The 18,475-nt window shown below is 45.4% G+C and overlaps 1 protein-coding gene across 2 annotated transcripts in view; it reads left to right on the top strand.

Moving 5' to 3' along the window:
• LOC117608003 (ATP-dependent DNA/RNA helicase DHX36) overlaps window positions 1-18,475 on the top strand; it is a 69,558-nt gene that overhangs the window by 28,146 nt on the left and 22,937 nt on the right. The window contains exon 17 of one of the 2 annotated variants that reach the window (XM_076693176.1): window positions 32-7,286. The exons of the other annotated variant lie outside the window; for it this stretch is intronic. The gene's annotated coding sequence lies outside the window, so the exon portion shown is untranslated. Of the gene's footprint in view, window positions 1-31; window positions 7,287-18,475 lie in introns of those variants that run through there. 2 annotated transcript variants of the gene reach the window in all.

Raw genomic sequence — 18,475 nt, 5'->3', positions numbered from 1 at the left:
TCTAACGTTGGATTTTCTTTTTCTGTTTCAGGTAAGAGTCAAGCAATGAATTGCAGAATTTTCATCCACTTCTTATTATCGACTGATTGTAAGTTATTTATATTTAAGTAGTTGCTTATGAGATTGAAACACGTGAAAAAGATTGATCGGTGAACGTGAAGCATCGGGGTTTGGCAAAGGTTAGCCAGGTTGCATGGCAACTCGTGTCGTGGAAGCTGATTCCAAGAAAATGGCCGATCATTTACCTGACCAGGTCAGCGGCACGAGATGCTAGAACTCGATGTCCAGACATTGCCGAACGATCAGAATTTCATCTTCGAAACTGTGAAAATTCATCTTCGAAAACTGTTCCCGATTATATTCTTGAATCTCGTCCAGATTCAAATACGATCATCGAGAAGAGAAACTAGTTTATAGTTCGCATCAATCTCCGTAAACTGTTCCCAATTATTCCTGAACTTCTCGTTCGCCTATTAAATTATTTATAGATACCTAATTATTTCTAGATTACGTATAAAGGGTTTTCTCTTAATTCGCACTTCTCGAATTTTCGGTTATCACTTGGTAGAACGGTAAATGAATGAAACGCGTAATGAATCAGCTTATTCTTGAATCTAGTATCTAGAATGGGTCAATAAATACCGTTCAAGGTTGAGCGTTTAACAGCTAGGCGAAGTGGAAACGCGTAAGGTGCTCGAAGTATTTCGTTGTCTGTTTCGCACAGAAATGTCTATTTGGAATTCTTTTCTGTCTCATCCTCTCCTCTTTGTCTCTCCGTCTTTCCAAATCTTCTCTTTCGCTGTCGAGAGTGTGATGTTGCTCGAAAAAAACTCGATCGTGGCCATAGGCCGTATAAAAAGATTCCTCTGGCAAGGTTTCGCGCGTCTCTTTCTCTTCTTGGTCCGCGCTCGCTGCAGCCTGGGAGATAAATTTTGATTTATACCACTGTGTTTTCACTTTCCTTCTGCTCTTCAATTCTTTTTTTTTTTAAATTTATTTTTGCACTGATATTATAAGATGGCACATCGAAATCCTTATATTAAAAGGGTTAAATAAAAATCCCTTCGAGGCGTGGGAAAAGAAGAACGACTTCAGTAGCAAAATCTCGATCGAGCCAGCGATCTAACGTTTCGATGTTTGTCTTTCGAGTAAAGTGGGTTCCCGCCATGAATTATTCATCCGCGGATGACTAACACGACCGAGAGACAATTGTTGTCCGTTGATAACGAACGTAGCGTCGATTCGCGAGCTCGTTTCTACCATTTATCTATACTTCCAACAAGCTTTTCGAATCTATCCAACTGATTGAAATGGAAAACTCTGTGAAAAATCCCTAGATCCGAGGAGTTCTAGAACCTCCCTGGAAAGAAGAACTTACAAGACTTATTAAACGCCCTGATACTCTGCGAAATAGAAAATTCCCTAGAAGTACCGTCCGATGTGATTTTGATACCAGCAAATTTTCCGCTCGATTTTCCCACGATCGTATGGAAAATCGAGGATGGCCACCGACACACGCGTCAAGGTCCAGTTTCGTCTTTTGCCTGCAGGCCAGAATGAGACGGGACCAGACTCTGGGGATTTTTACGGAGCCACCGTTTCGGGCCACGTCATTTCGTCTGGTTACATTGCAAGTTGGTGTGCGGCGATCCTGTTCGTGTTTCGCCACGGTATATAGAAACGGCAGAGACACGCGCGAGCGACCTTGCATTTGCTTTGCATATATACGACATGGCTTTGGGCATGGTCACACGGAACACAACCTTGGCGGGAGCATAAACGAAGGAACGCACCGCAAGAGGAGGACCGTGTGGGACGGACGGGCAAGGGGAGGGCAACACCGGGTCCACGTCACGCCACTTTCGGTTTTATCGTCGTATATCCGGCCACCATGCCATTTCCTCGCATCTCCGCATATGTATCTTCCATCGAATTCTATCATACTCGATGGATGCACGAATTCTTCATCAGATACCCCGAGACGTAAGGGTGCTGATTGACTTTGAAGGGGTTGATTAGTAAATCGATAGGACTATTGTTCAGAATGTACTCGTAATCTTCAAGGGTGTCGTTGAGCATACCGGAACCGATCGCTGGCTTTTGCGTATTTTCGACACTCTCTTTGCTCAATGCCTTCTATTTATACCTCCTTCTGATCCTCCTGCCTCTGGGGACAACTCTTGCTCCTCCATTATCCTCCCGACCTTCGTTGATAGTAATGTACGAGACTCGATTGAGATAGTTGAAAGGGAACGGACGTAGCAGTAGGAATTGCAATGTTTTTGTGACAAAATTTAAGGAAAATTTCGATGGTTGGAAAAGACGCGACGAGCGAGCGCATTGGTAGCCGTAATTGGTAGGAAACTCACCAATAATCGGGCTAAGCGGCTATTGAGGGCGATGAGAGTTTATATAGGGACGGTAATAATTTAGAAGCCGGCCATTGATGATTCCATGCTGGCGTTCCGATCGTGCTTCTCGAGATGCGATCATTCTTGCGTTTTCTTTTCTACCCTTTCCTGCTTTTAATGTCTTACTTAAAAATATTCATCATTTCTCTCTGTAAATTTAAATACCGACAAATCTGGAATGGTCTCAACGAAATTCCACGAATTTAAAGTGAATTTATTTATCTTCGCGCCGAGTTATCTGTTCCTTTTTATTGCTGATAGCCGTATCAGGTGCGTGGTTGAATTGCATTGTTTAACAGCGCGTTTTTTTATCTATTTCGAGGAAAAAAACATTATTACCGATGGCCTCGTGGATAACGGGATACTAATAAACAGGAGTGTTAAAAAATGCCATTGACTAGGTGACAATTTGCTGGTTTTCAAATTATAAGATTTTTCAAACTAAGATTTGTCAACTAAGCGTTGACGTTCGAGCAGACGATCGGCTATTTAACGAGCATCCACTTAACGCGCGGTAGGGGAAAGGTCAAGATTAGCCGACGCGACGAGACAGCTTTTCATCTTGGTGCAACGCGACCTCGGTTCACGCTCGCGGTGATCGGTGTCAGGCCGAATCCGCTGGTTGTAACGCGTCCAGAACGGGTCCCAATTTGGTGAATCAGTGGCCGGAATTTCGGCAGGCAGACGGGCCGACCTCAACGAGACTGAAAGTGAGAATTTTAGCGCCTACCAAGGCTGCCGCTGTTCTCGGATAAACACACGTACATGCTGCCCACCGGCATCGTCATTGACATTCGAACACGCGAAGCTGCGCCCTGGTGTGCACCTCCGAGGAAGAGAGTGGATGGCAAAGTAAGGAACACAAAGGGAAAGGAGAAAAGAAGAAGAAAAGCAAAGCTCGTCGTTTCGTACTTAGAGACGAGGAATATTTTCGGCTATTAATAATTTCTCTCGGAGGTTCAAAGTGAAAAGTTACTAAACGCATCTAGGGATCCCTAGATTCGCAGACCTTAAAATAGATACGAATCGCGTTTGATTAAAATGATGTATCAGAGATAACTTGCGATTTTTTTTTTTTTGCGATAATAAAAACGAGGTGGGATTGGATTGCCGTATCTTCGCAACGTTCGAGAATAAGCATCGTAAAGATCGAAATTACTTCTTGGAACTTTCCGACTGGCCAGATGAATCTCTTAAAATATACCCGAAATTCCAGCAGTTCGTCCAATATTTGCACGGTTCGACATGTATACCGAGAGATGCACCGGCTCTTTGGAGTCGGGATGTTCTGTCTCGAGCTACCGCGGGCCATGTGGCCTTTGTTTCTATTGTTGGAAAGAGCACTCCCTCTTTTCCTTCTTTCGGCTTCCTCGTTTCCCGATCGAAGGAAAGAATTCTCAATGAGACGAGAACGTTTGATCGATCGACGATAGAGGAAAAAGAAGAAAATGGCGTTATTTCGTAATAGTTGGCCAGCTCGTTTACAAATCACCACGAAGGAAGGCCTTTCTGCGGCGAACAGCCCCGGTTGCAATTGGACGAGCACGGATAATTAGTAAGTCGCCGGTAACCACTTTAACAAACGTGTCAAAGGAGCGGTCAACTTTAATATCAGGACAAAGACGAATGAACTGTTATTGATGGCACTTAACGCGTCGGAACGGCAGAGCCCGAGATGCTGCCACGAGTTTTACATCCTATTACTCGGTCGGTGTAAATTTATCTATGCGTCATTGATACTTCAGCGAATTCGTAACTTGCAATTCTTCCGCTCCCTCATCACCGACCATTCTCGTTACTTTTTCGGCCACAGTTTTAACACGAAAGAGCTGGATACGGATCGTGTCTCAGACAGGTGGTATTCGCTTCTTCATTTTCTTTTTACGTCGAGTCATCTCATCTCAATGAGAATCTTCAGCAAGGCAAATTTCCTTATTGATTTCGATACAAAACTAGGGACCAGTTAAATCGTGTTGTCTCTGCTTCTCGTCACTCGGTCCGACTTGATTCATCGTCTAATTAGTCGGCTAATTTCGTCGCGTAAGGTGGCCAACTAGAATTCGCATAGTTTCGATCCCTTCGACGATACTTGGTTGCCCGATGTTCGCGTGGGTTGATTTTGGCCTCCACGAATCGCGACACGCCGGGTTTACGCGTAGACGTAGCGATTGCAACGAACTCGTCTCCTCGGCTCCCTGAATCGTGAATCGATTTAAAAATAGCATAGGTTTATTGTTGGACCTCTTGGTGGTGCTCGTCTCGTGTCGCGTCGCGTCACGCCGTTCCTCCAGCCTCTGACGGGACACTCTCGAGATGCGTTTCCTTTTTAGTCTCTTCTGGGCCAAAATGGAAAATATCGTGTCGTAAGCGAGCCCGTTTGCCATCATTTTTCTTTTCCCCTCCATCGAAGCAAGAAATTCTCGACTCGTTCCCTTACGATCAATTTCGAGGCTGAAGCGAAAAGAAACGGCCTCCATTCGCAACGAGTTTTCCCTCTTTAATCGTCCACATTCCTCGCCCTATCAAACTCCCTAGATCTCGAACGCCGAACATTTCGAGCTCGCCGCCTAGAACGTTAACGAGTCTCCAGATTAAGGGCAGCGAAACTGATTAACGCGCGACAACGTCGACAATTCAGCCGGAGCGAGAGGCATAAACAATTCGCGGAAACTATTCGAAGCGTGAGCGAGAAAAAATTACCACACGGCTAGGTGGTACGCGAATCGCTCCCAGATAACGTTTCATTTTCCCCAGGTGAACCTACCATGCTCCGTACTGTACCTGTTCGAGGTAAAAACCTCGTAATTGGTCCTTCCATCGAGCACGTACGGCATCGTTGATTTCGTGTTTCGAGCAGTGCCGTGTATCGTACGATTAGAATTCCTTGGCCGGAAGTAGGTCACCGAGGACGAAGAAACATTGTGCCGGTGCCAAGTAATTCCGCTGACGGTTCTTCCATTATTTCGTCGGCCTCTACCGCGCCACCAGGAGCATCTTTACATCCGCCGAGTGTGGCAAATGTTCCTTCCGGTTCATTCAAGACCCGCATCCGTGAACGACCGCGACATACTTGGCCAACACGAACACGGCTGCCGTCTGAACGAACCTCTTGCCAATTGTACACCATGTACCATCTTTTTTTCATCGTTTCCACGATTGATCGATCGTTGGCAGTGGCATAGTTTTTTCTTAGAATTCCACGAAGAATTTCGAACAATGAAAGAAGGTGTACCTAGATCAGTCTGCTAGCCGAACGAAGGCTACGTTTCTCTCGAGTGTACAGTTCAGTTCAGTTCAGTTGCCTGGAGAAGGACAATCGTCCTTGTCCGGGCAATGTTTCCGATCGAGGTCCATCGATATTCCGCGAACTGGTCGCTCGAGGGCCACCGAACGTGGTCCTCCGGAGGCAACGTGCGTGCATTCCAGCAGCCGGTGAACCCACACAGCGGCGAGAACGTAGCACGCATGCTGATACGGGAAGCGAGTCCGGGCGAACAAAGAGGATCGCGGCCGGGGCCCCACGTTGCGTTTGCGAGCAGCGCCAAGGACTGAGCCGCAATTAATTCTTCGTCACTGGTTCTTGCCAGGCGAAGCTGGTGAATGAGCAACGAGAAAGGGACGAAGGAAAAGGAGAGGAGAACGGAACATCCGGACCCCTGGAGACGGACGAAGCATCCACGTTGCATGCACAACTATACCGCGAGGATAATTGTCCGGTCGCTGGGGCAACGATCGAGGAAGATTCTAGCCCCGCGTCGTTGACTGGGACCGTGTAATTGCCACATCTCGTGTAAACGGGCCGGCAATGGTAATAGCTCGTTTAGAACACTCGCATGCAGTTAATATCGCCCTCCTGGAGTGTCTACCGTCGAACCGACGCGACGACGAACTGGAACGTTTCTTCTCCCGGCGACACGCTCGCTCGCGACTCTTTTGAACAAGGACGAGGAGAACCGCGCCTCGTCCTGCTGTCGTTCTATTTCGGATGCGACGCGTGACGTCGCCGTCGAACGCGGAATCGCGCTTCGTCGAGCGTTTCTCTTTCGCAACTGTAGCCCCACTGCGACCTGGAGGATAACGGTTTGAGCCCTGAGCCAACATGGTACCCTCGGAATCTTAACCATTGATATTTGGAATCATAATCCCCGGTTACGGTGGTCTACTACCTATGTCCCAGATAATATTTCCGAAGAAGCATCCTGGAGTTATTCTCATCCCCTTCGAAGGAACGCCTCGAGCACCTACCGTCCCTTGGATCATCCAGACAGCAAGTTTCTCTAACTCGTTCGTTCGCCCGAAACTTCCCCCGGCACGATTTATATCCCGAAGTGAAGCGGATTTGCTTCGGTTACTCCGTTACGAGGCCGGTGAGAGCTCGCTGCGTGCCAAAAATCTGCCCGACGACCCTGACGCGAGAGCAGGCCAGCCATCATCAAAGCTCGGGCCCGCGTTCGAGCAACATCTCTCGGGATCCTTGGAGCAACAGAAAGGGGGATCAGGGCGATCCATTGCAAGGCCCTCTCCATTATATCCGAACAATGTAACAAATAACCTCATCAGACTATCTCAGACGCCATTGTGAGGCGTCGTTCAACGTTCGTCGGAGAATGCACCTTTGCCGGCTGTTTCTCCGCTTTTTTTTTTTTTTTTCTTCCACTGCATCGCCGTTTTCGTTTATTTTTCTCCAAAGACGCCGGAGTTAGAGCGGAGAAGAAGGAGAGAGTCTGGTATAAAGGTTGCATCAGGAGCCGGCCAGAGGCTCGTATAGTTTCATAATTCCTTGTACAGGCAGATTTGTCAAGTGTCCTTCGCTCGAGGGCGAAATAAAGGGACGCGGTGGTCCGCTTCTTCTTTTTTTTTTTTTTTTTTTTTTTTTTTCGATGCCAGACAGGATTTTCCGTCCTTCCTTCTAAGATTAATCCAAAGGACGGCCATTAGACGATAGCGGCGGGCAGGAAAGTCTGGAAATTGGCCGAGCAGTTTAGCTGGCTACCTTTTACGAGCCACGAGGGCTGTTTAAATTTAACCCGGGCTCGAGTCTCCTTTCTTTTCCCTCGAACAATGCGACCCACGGCACAAAACTCGGACTCGTACCTTTCTACCTTGAAATACCCTTGTTTCGACATTCAGCTGAATTTTCCCTCCTCTCTCGACCGAAAGTTCTTCTTTGCTTCGCGCTTCGTCGACCGTGTTTGCGAACTTATACTCGAGAAAAAGTTTCCCCCCAGACTACCGAGAAAATACTTGGGCGAGAGTTAAAGAATTTTCTCGTTAAACGCGCTCGTCCGAATGCTTTGTACTTTTGGAGAGTTTTCTGAAATGTTACTAGGATTTCGATAAGAATTCAGTTTATTCATATGTAACGAAAAGTTTTATTGCTTATGGGGAATATAAAAAGAAAGATCTCGGTGATAGAATTCATTATAACCATCTAGGCATCCCTAGGAATTCAAGAATCTAGGGATCCCTAGATGGACATCTCGAGAACTATTCGCAGTTCGATGTTTACCCACGTATTTACTTTGATTTTCGTCTATTTTCAACAACGGCGATCGGGTGAATCGTGACCCAGACTTACACAACGATCCGTCGACGAAAGTTTGAAAAATTTTCGAAACATAGCATTGAATGGGCATCGTTAGCAGCCGGTTACTCGAAGGAAGGCGATGTTTGGCCAGGAACAAGAACTCGACCCGGCTTTTTGGCTCGGCTCCACGAGATCGTGGCCAGACTAGCCAAGCGGACTAGTCCGCTCGATTCCACGCCCACGCTTCGCGAATCCCGCATGTACAAACGCGCCTCTTATCTCGCTAACAGTTTTTATTTCGAGCCAAACCCAGCTGTGGTCTAGGCCCATTCTCGCAGGGTGGCTTTCTCCTCACCCTGTGCTGGAATCTCGGATAAATCTTTCCCTCTTTATTTTTTCCTCCTATACCAGGCTCATTATGCGTTTCGAGTTTCTACATTCGATCGGCTAACAGCGTTTTACAACCGTGTCCTCTTTTTTATTTCTTCTGCTGGTCAATCTTTGATTTTAAGGCTGGTCGAGTATCACCGGTCGTGTCTTTTATTTTTATATTCAGATTTTGTTATTCGTTTCGCATGGATCAGATTACAGAAATTTTCTTTATGTCAGAGATTTAGATAAATATTAGAATTATATATCATCAAGGAGAAGTTGTCCGTTCACCAACTGATGTACTCCCCACGGAAGTGTTCTTCTCTCACTCGGGCATAATCGACTCCGTGGAGTCATCGATAGAAATACATCGCGATGGTTGCGGTTGATTTTCCGTTTCGCCATTGTTTCGTGTCGATTCGATGAGATAAGTGTTAATCGCTTTTAATATCTCATTGCGAAAGACGAGCCTTAGAGACACTGCAAACTTTTGCATAATTATTCTTTAATTAAACGTTCAACTACGCTCATCTTCGAATCATAGATACGTTTATATTTCCCATCGATTGCATTTGGCACGATTCGAACGAGCGTATACGGCTGCACCATCACGAAATGTGGGGCACAGTCGGGTCTAGGCTGAGTTATTCAGATTAATTGTCTTTTAACGTCGTCCAGGCAGAAACGGCCGCCGCGCAGGTAGCAATGGGACAATGCCAGTCACGGTGTCAGTCTGCTCTTCCTCGTTTCGCTACTCGTTTATTTTCATTCGTATCTGTCACGGCTACGAAGGAATCATCGACAGCTAGCGATGGGAATTTCAGACAGATTCCACTCTCTTATACCCGTTCGCCGGTACATTTCAATTTTTAATTAATTAAAACGGTGCTGTATAAATGATTATTCGAGCTCGATTTATGAAAACGATTTTCCGATCGGAGAAAGAAATTTCTATAAAAATTTCTTTAGTTTTCACTTCGAGTGTCTCGATACCGTTCGAGTGCCATCGCTATCAAGGATAACCGCCATCAGCCGTTTAGACCGAGCTTAATATTTATTTATCGTCTTCGGGTCAGGCTTTTGACCGACGTTCTTTTCCTCTTGCCGTTCGAGAGGACAATTGAAAAGGCGAATAAACGCGTGCTGAACATTGATAATCGCTTTGGATCCATTCGACGGAGAACTTTCGAAGGGTGAAAGTGGTTTCAGGTCGGAGGTATCAGGTTGGAACGATGTTAAGGCTGTCGTGGAGCTTATCGAAGCCGGTTGTTGTTCGTCGAGCAGAAATATATATATATAGAAAGAAGAAAAAAAAAAAAAAACGCTATCACGAATATAATTTATCAAGTAATAACAATTTTACAGTTGGTTGACTCCTGTCGTTCGAGTCGAGCGTTTCGACGTTCGAATAACATTAAGCTGCAAATGCTTACGTAGTAGTTTTCGTTTAAGCTTCGAATCGATACGTCCCGAGTGTTATTTTGCAATACCTCTTTATGTCATCGAAACGCGATGGCGAATTCGATTGCTGATAAAGCGTTTAATTCGCGGATTACGAAATTAGAATATCGGAGCGAATGTTTGACGAGTATGCAATCGTCCGGGGAATTCGTTTTCGAGTCCGCTTCGTAAACGCGGAAGTATCGACGAAGGATTACGCAATTATCCCCGAATATCCGACACCGTTCGCGCGTAATTGAAGGAATCAAAGAGAGAAAGAGAGAGAGAGAGGAGTAACGGTGCGCGCTCGAATTGCAAATGCTGATTTTTGACATTCCTCTGCGCTGGACACGTCTGACCCACTTTTTCACCCGCTACGCCATCGATATATCCGATGTTTCTTGCCTGTTCCTCGGAGAAGCCGAGAAATTTATTACCGCGTACACGATAACTGTTTAGATAACAGGCTCGCTCGGTGTCGAAACAAATAAATAATCCCGCGATGAATTTCCGAGATGACCGCTTGGAAAGTTTGAATTTTCAAACAAAGAAACAGTGAGATGCTAATCGATGCGAGGATAAGATTGAATATAGAGGATCGAGGGTGCCGGGCCCCCGGAAGTCCATTGTCCTTCCAGGTCTTTGGTCCTCGTAATGTCATAAGGACTAGGAAGAACTCGGGGGGTGGGGCTGATATATTACAGACACCGTCGCATCGTCCGTGAAAGGCATAGGCTGAAGGAGGAAGGTGGACGACGTCGGTAGCGGTTATAAAGATTTGTAGGGACAGGTTCCCGACTACCTACGAGCAGCTGGTTGCTCGTCCTAGCTACGAGAAGATTGCAGTAGATCTTCCAAGAGTCGCGTCCTCTTCCTCGTGGTTCGCTCTGTTCGTCCGCGGTCCATTCTCGTCCTCGTCCTGCTAGCTTGTTCACCGGTATACCTACACCTACAACACGCGGCTGAGACCGCCTTCGCTATACCCAGCAACCTACCTACGTGATCCTGCCCGGCTAACACACTGCCACACTGCCATTCTGCCTCGTAACGGTACATCAGTCCGTACCTATGTGCGGTCATTTCGTGTCGCGTGGTTACACGAACAGCTACGAAAACGCGAATCCGCAGAGACAGAGGAGCCCGAAGGAGTTCGACGGGTGATGGATGAAATTTTGGTTAGGAATCGATAAGGATTCTTCAGCACAGACGGAACGGGGTTGAAGGAAAATGAAGAGAGCTAGGTCGAGGAAGGCTGGTTAAAGAAAGTACAGAAGGAAAGAGAGAGTAGACCGGAGGATAAGAAAGAAAAGTGGAATAAGTGAGATAGTAGAACGAGGCAGGAAAGTAAAACGGGTAAACGGTAGAAGAGCAGTGAAAGCACGGATAGAAAGAAAAAGTGACTTCCAGGTAGAAGAAAATAAGAGAAAACACAAACACCTATGCTTCGATCCACGGCTACCATTTCCGTGCCTTCACTGGTGTATCCATCAGGGTCTCGCTGTTTTACTTCGAAAATCGATCGTTAAACTTGCGAAAGATTTCTCGAAGGATGACCAAACAAGAAGCGGGCTGCGTCATCGAAGCATCTATCGTCGAAAAATATTCGCAGGACCTGGAACAACGGGGAGTCCTTCCGTTCTTTCATCTCTGACGAATTTTCAATTATAAACATTTTATGTTAACGCGACACTAGTCATTCCTCTTTCTCTTTCATTTTGCGCTATTTCGAATGATCGCAAAGGTTTCGAGGGTGGAATGGAAAAAAAGAGGGGAAAGAAGGAGACGGGCCACCCGTTGGATAGGTGTACGCACGAGCGAATCGATGCAGAAGCTTGTGCGTGTTGCCGCGTGTGCGTGCCGCGAGTACTTTCACACGGAGGTGAACAACACGCGGCGGTATCCAGGCCAGGGGTGGCCAACCACTCCTGTTCGAACCGTACGTACTCCTATATACCGACGCTCTCTCACGTGCCAGCATCTCCTCTCTCTTTTCCTCCTTACGATGTGCCACTCATTGTCCGACCGACGTTTTCTTCAAAGGGTTAAGTAACTGGCCTACTCGTCTTTCGAATCTCCATTCATCAGAGATGTACCGGTAGCCGAAACGACGGGCTAATATCCGATGCTAATTATCTCGTGATAATTGGAACGCAACGTTGCAATTGCCGCGTTGAAAACGCGTTCAGGGTTCCCGGGGATCAGCTTCGCGGTAACCTTCCTTCCTTGGCAACGTGTAGAGACTGTGTGCCTATTGGACGTTCCTCGTATGGAACGTCGAATCGAGACTCGCGGCTGTTGATCGAGACTTTGGATCGACGCCGCGTGCAACTGCAATTGTCGAGATTCTTGCGATCCTCGGGACTGGAAACGGTGAATAGCTGCGACCGAATCATTTTCAATCGTAGTCTTTCATGCGATTTATCATAATCATTTTTGTTGGAAATGAACGGTTCTCGAGATATCGATTTTTATTTTCGAAAAAATTCAGGTTTCGAGTGTGTTATTAACCCTCTATTGCATTCCGTTTTGCAACTTCCGCTAAAAGGGATTGTAATTCCATCTATTCTATCGGTTGACATTTCCAACACCGAGGGAATAGGAAAAATTGAAAGAAATTTTCCTCTCCTAACGCGATTTATCATAGAGAATATACAGACGCAGAATACATAAGATAGCATTCTTGACTTTGCAAATATTCGCAAGACCGTTGCATTTCCAATCGATCCCTCGGAGGATTCAACAGCTGAATTAGCCAGCGTCGAATTTTTTTCGCGATCGTGGCAGAATCCGCGAACCGTGACGTTATTTTATCGGGAACACAATGAACGGTTTATTCGCCGGCACGACTTTCCTTCGTGGCAAATATTGAAGCTATTCAACAGATAAGACTTTTGCAGACTGTCGAGCGCGCTAGCAGACAAACGTAACCGTGCAAACCGTCTTTTTCTCTTTTTCTATCTGGTAAACGTTGAACCCCCCCCTCTCCGTCGACCAGGAAACTAGAGCAAAATCGTCAAAGTACCGCTTCGCGCGTTAATACGATTCGATCGGTCAACTTTGAATCAACGAAGACTACGAGTATCAACCGGATGGAAATTTATGTTTATTAAAAGTCCGGTAACTTGGCTGCGTTGAATCGTGTTCTGGCTAACGCGGAAGTCGTTCCCAATTAAATACGTTGATCTCGCGAGGATTCGAGGCAGAATTACACGAAACAGCTGTCGAGCACGTAGGTGACTGATGCGCTCCGTTCCTTGTAACGTTGCTGTTGACGAATGTAGCCAATAAGTGGAACAGGGTGCACCGGGGATAATTAGGATCGACGAAATTAATATCGACAGCGAATTAATCCGCGTTTTCACCTATCTTCTACGAATCCACCCAGAAAGAAAATACGCCAATTCAAGTATCTATTTCAGAGTATTGTACTTTGTTGGCGATCGATAAGACTGTTATTCTCTTATCTCTGCGTCGAGGAGGGAATCGAATGAAAAAGAACTTTGCCCGTTTTTTCAAAATACCCTGCGGTGTTGCTAATTTCGTCGACACAGGTTGTCGCAAGTACACTATCTGCGCCATAAATTAACGCGACAAGAACCGTGTTGTAACGTTGAATTACGTAGGCGTGAAGATACACTTCTTGGATGTACAGTTTTATCTATTCAATTTTAACTTGAAGATTAGTGTGCATCAAACGTTGGTAGTTCTATTCAAAACCGAATTGAAAATTACGATCGTTGAATTTGGTTTAGAGACACTTTCGACCACCTTATCCTGTTATACCCTTTAATTTGATTTATTTGGAAGTAAATGAATATCTGATTAGATATCATTGTCCTTATCACGAAACGGTGTCGGTGTAGGATAAGTTGGATCGTAGATTTACCGTATCAAGGGGACGCGACATACCGTCTCTCGCGGTGGTAGCCTACGGCGCTCGAAAGGCCGCGAATAAAATTCCGACCGCGAAGAAAAGTGGGACGCACTCGCGCTGGCACTCGCGTTCGAGTGCGCGTTGGCGGTAGCCGTCGCGAGTCGAGCTCGCGTACGGTCAGCCGCAGAAACTGCAAATTTGCATCTTTGAACAACCATACGTCAGCGCGATGCATCGCGTAATTGGTTGCTTATCAAAATTTCAGAGACGACTCGACGTTGTCGGAGGTCAATTGCAAAAACGAAACGATTAGATAGCGAACGAAGGAGTTGTTTGCGCAGGTGTGAAGTAACAGACGATGCAAATAGTACGATTCGAGATGGACGGAGTTCGTCAATGAACGCTTATTCCACTGAATAATTCGAAAAATAATCCGACAGTCGGTATCTGTAAATACAGCACTCGTCGATCGGTAGTTACTCGAGAAATTTGGAGAAAGGCTTGCACGTATGACTTGTGTACGTTTACCGAGAATCTTGGTACAGCAGGTTTCGAGAAAGTTGGAAACGAGTGAGATCACCTTCTGCCTTGGATCATCGCGAACCGTATCCAAGGTGAGGTTTCTAAGCGGCTTCGTAATGCCGTTCTTCGACGTATGTGTGCGCAATTAAAAAGAGAAAAAAAAAAAGAACGCCAACGCCCTGGCAAATCAATAATCCAGCATTTCCATAACGGAATGGCTCGTCTCATTAAACAGTCAGATCCAAGGTGCAACACGCGTCACGATCATTATACAAATCGTACGGATTGACCGATGTGTCCCGTCGAAGCGTAAATCAATTATCCTAATTGAATCCTTGATAGATTAAACGGATGTGTATTCGAAAAAATTCGATTCCTTGTGTAACATCGAAAAGCGTTCGTTTCTGACCCGCGTATCGGGTCCAGATCGAGTAGAGGAGAAAAATAGGAAGGATTAAAAAAAAAGAAAAAAAAAGAGGATCAACCGGGTGGCATTCCATTTCGATTACCTTGGCACAGATCCTTTCTTCGGAATCGCTGGCCACACTGTCGTATCGCATTAAAATTTACCTCGTGCGCGAACTCGGTTATGCATAAATAAAAGGCACGATGCATTCTTTAAGGTCAGTAACTCACCGATCCTGTCTAATGCACCCGATGGCCCTGTTTTGCTTGTTAAATGGTAACAAAAAAATCCTTTCTAAAAATACTCGAAATTTATTTTGCTAACATTGCTTTTTAATTCCAATGCATTCGGTTTGCATCGCAAATTAATCGATTCATCAGTTTCCTTGAAGGATCGTTGTACTTTCTTTAGCCTTTGATTATATCAAAGAATCTTTCGTCAAACGAAAACTACTGTTCGATGAACAGCACGGAAGGTGTCGAAGGGTTAACGCGTGGGTGTAGCATTCACCCTTCCGGTGGATCTTGAGGGAATGTTAAGGAAACGTAACTGAAGCTTGTCGCCGGTATAATTAGCTAACGCGATGGCAGAGGAGAGTCAGAGGATCCAAATTTCAGTCGGGGACGAGGTCGTTGCACTCGGTGAATTTCAGAGATCCGAGGGGAGTTCTTGCCGGCGAGGTGGACGGGTGATGGGTGGTAGGCAGAGGTTGATGGCCGGGTTTACTTCCTAGTCTGGTTGCTTGTATCGACCGGGTAGCGTCCCGACGTCTATAGGCCCTCGGATCGCTGATCTAGCCCACCTCTCCTCTAACGGGGCATCTGGACCCGTCTCCCGTGGGATACGCGCAGGTCAGTGCTCCGAAGTTAATTAATACCTTAGGAATCGGTGAAAAATAGAAAATTGCGAGCGGAAATTGACGAATTAGAAATTAATGAAATTTTCCCGATGAGTCTAATTAATTAAAATTACCCGGTCATAATCTCTCTGTTAAAATTAAAGTCCAACACCCAATATTTTACCCCCAACACCATGTTTCGCTTCTTTCAACCCCTGAATATCAACGTTAATATTATTTTGTTTTTCACTTGGACCTTAATTTAACTATCTACTTTCGTGCCCTCTCGAGAAACGCTTTCACTCGGCATCAACGGTTTCGTCGATCACCGAAACGGGTTAAATAATAACTGACGGACACTGTGGGAGTGGTGGCCGAAGAAAAGGTACGGTCACCCGTGAAAAGAAGCACACGGCATAACGATTGACTGTGCAACCGCTCGAGGACGGTTTCGGCAAGCTTTTTGCCCGGCTAACGAAATTGTTGCGGTCATCCGGTAAGGCCGCTTTCGGTAAATTACCGTGTTTGCCGGTAATGTTACACGCTGCCCTGGCATATTATTAGAGGAGGGCCGTGGGTCGTTTTTGGACGGTGGTTCTCACGCGAACCGGTAGACACTTGTCGGAACTCGACCGACTTTGTCGTTCAATTCTCTCTGTTTCATACATCCTCCGAATTGAAATCCTTTCCCCGACTTGACGGTACTGTTGCGTTCACGGAATTTGATGAACGAAAGGAGCCGAAAATTATCCGCCGTAACAGTACCGTTTTTTCGAATCGTGTAACTACGGAGATCGGGGTCAAAAGTAACACATATTATCACAAATTTTGAATATATATTATGAAGAATTACAATTGAAATACACTAAATAAAGTGATTTACACATTTATTACAGTTGTGAAAGTAATTAAAATTTTTTTGAAGAATTTCATTTATATTTAGTTATATCTCTTTTTCATTTCTTAGCTGATTCGTAAGAAATTTTGAAATTTCTAGAAGTGTGCCTGTTTCTTTGAAATGCAAACACGGTTTCGTAGGTACTGCTGGTTAGCTTTGACGTGTTACGTAATTGTTCGTTGCACCGAGGTAAACGTGAGAAACATTGAGAGGCGTTTCGTAACGAGTTTAACCTCTAATAAGCCGCGAATTTCGCGCGACACTCGGCTGCGAAATCGCCGCCGACCCCTTTCCACGGCACGAGACTGTCTCGTGCACCGTTGCGAGATTGCCTTCTAATCGATCGCGAACGATCGACGATCGAGATCGGAAAAATCGCCGCGGCGCGCCGCGTGATTTCGTATTGAACCGTTTAATTGCTGGAAAATGAATTACCCTACGTCTCGGAATTATTACACCTCATGGTCGATAACTTAACCCGGCTAAACGTACCGCTACGTGATTTATCGGTAATTGATCGAGAACGACTCGCGAAAATCTTTCGCTTTGGTGGAAATTTGATTATGTTCTAAGATGAATGGTTCGATAAAATCTTGAATACAGTAGCTCGCGAAAGTATTCGGTCACCGTTTAAAACAGAATACTTCATTGAAAAATTGGACCATATGACTTAAGGTTTTTTGTAAATTAATTTGTATAGCTTCTCAGAAAATCTTGAATCATTTGGTCCAATTTTATAAACGAGGTATTCTGTTTTAAACCGTGTCCGAATACTTTCGTGAGCAACTGTATATGCTTAATAAATGATCGGTTTATACGGGGAGAGCAGTTAAGAATATGTGCGGGATAATTCTATGGTATTTGGTTTAATGATACATTAAAGAGTAGAAAACGCCTATCGTAGTAAATTAAGCATCCAGGCGTACGGTGTATTAGCATATTTCTTAGAATTTCATACTCGATTCATTGCTTTATTAAAATAATAAACAGTCCAGACGGTTTTCAAATTTTTCTAACATTTCGCTCTGTTATGCAAATCTCAGGTGATTCATGGTCTTTAGCACCGAATAATTATATCTTTGATTTTCGTGCGTTCATTCGTTACGCAATCGGTGGATCGTATAATTGAATCAAGCTTAATGTAGCCGTAATGAGAATTGCATATGCATTGCAATCGGTATCGTTAACTGATATCGTGTTTCCATTTACATGCGCCTCGATAATATTACTCGCCTCGATATCGATGATATTACTCTATAAATTTAATTACCCGTCGACATTCGTCCGGTATATCGAACAAACGATCGAACAGATTCGTCGAATAATCGTGAATTTAACAAATTTTCTGTTCCCCTTTTTCGAAGGGAAATTTCGAGTGAAACGAGGCAGAAACTTTAGAAACTCCAGTTTCGTAGAATTTCACGGATCGCGTAGTTACGAGGGAAAATTTCCAGCTGGAAAAGGTAGCAGGACAATAAGGGTGTTTCAAACTGTGTCCAGAGGAGGGAGGGGATGTTGGCAAGTAGACACGATGCTCGTAAACTTTGATTGCACTAGCCAACTTAAAGGATGCGAACTCGGTGAACGAAAAGCCCCCCCTAACAATTTCACTTTTATGCGTTTTACAAGCACGACCGAGTGTACCAGCTGGCTATTAGCGTTTAAACGCTAACCGTAAGCCGCGAGCGTTCGCGAATTGCCTTCTAACGAGACGGCGAAACAATCCTCGCCAAAAATCACCGTAAACTGACCCGGTTAAACTCCGCGGCAATCTCCTCTCTCCGAAATAGAATCATTAATCCTCCGTAACTGAAATTGCTTTCATAAGTTGTTATAAAGATCGGTTGGTAAATCGAGCCGGTTGATCCTTTCTCTGTAACGAACGGGTTAGTTAGCGTCGATCAGTCGAATTTTTGCGAGAATAATACCGTGTCTGAATCGGTGGTATGAAAAATTAGAAGAATGGAAATCGCTTGATCTCTTCGAGATCGTTTCCCCTAAAATTCCCATCGTTCATCGAAATTCATGGAACAGTCGAGTTTAAACAGTGGATGCTGAATTACCGCGGGGGTGGATCGATGAAGGGTGGCGCGGGTTGAGGACATCTGGCAGGGTTGAGAGCTGCTGGTTGTCCGGGGTGGCGGAGAGCGAGCGAAGAGTAGGGTACGGGGTGGGGGTAGGTAGCCG

Source organism: Osmia lignaria, chromosome 3 (genome assembly GCF_051020975.1).
Source record: "Osmia lignaria lignaria isolate PbOS001 chromosome 3, iyOsmLign1, whole genome shotgun sequence".
Lineage (NCBI taxonomy): Eukaryota > Metazoa > Arthropoda > Insecta > Hymenoptera > Megachilidae > Osmia > Osmia lignaria.
The sequence above is the reverse complement of the archived record's forward strand: the minus strand, read 5'-3'. Positions and strand labels throughout refer to the sequence as shown.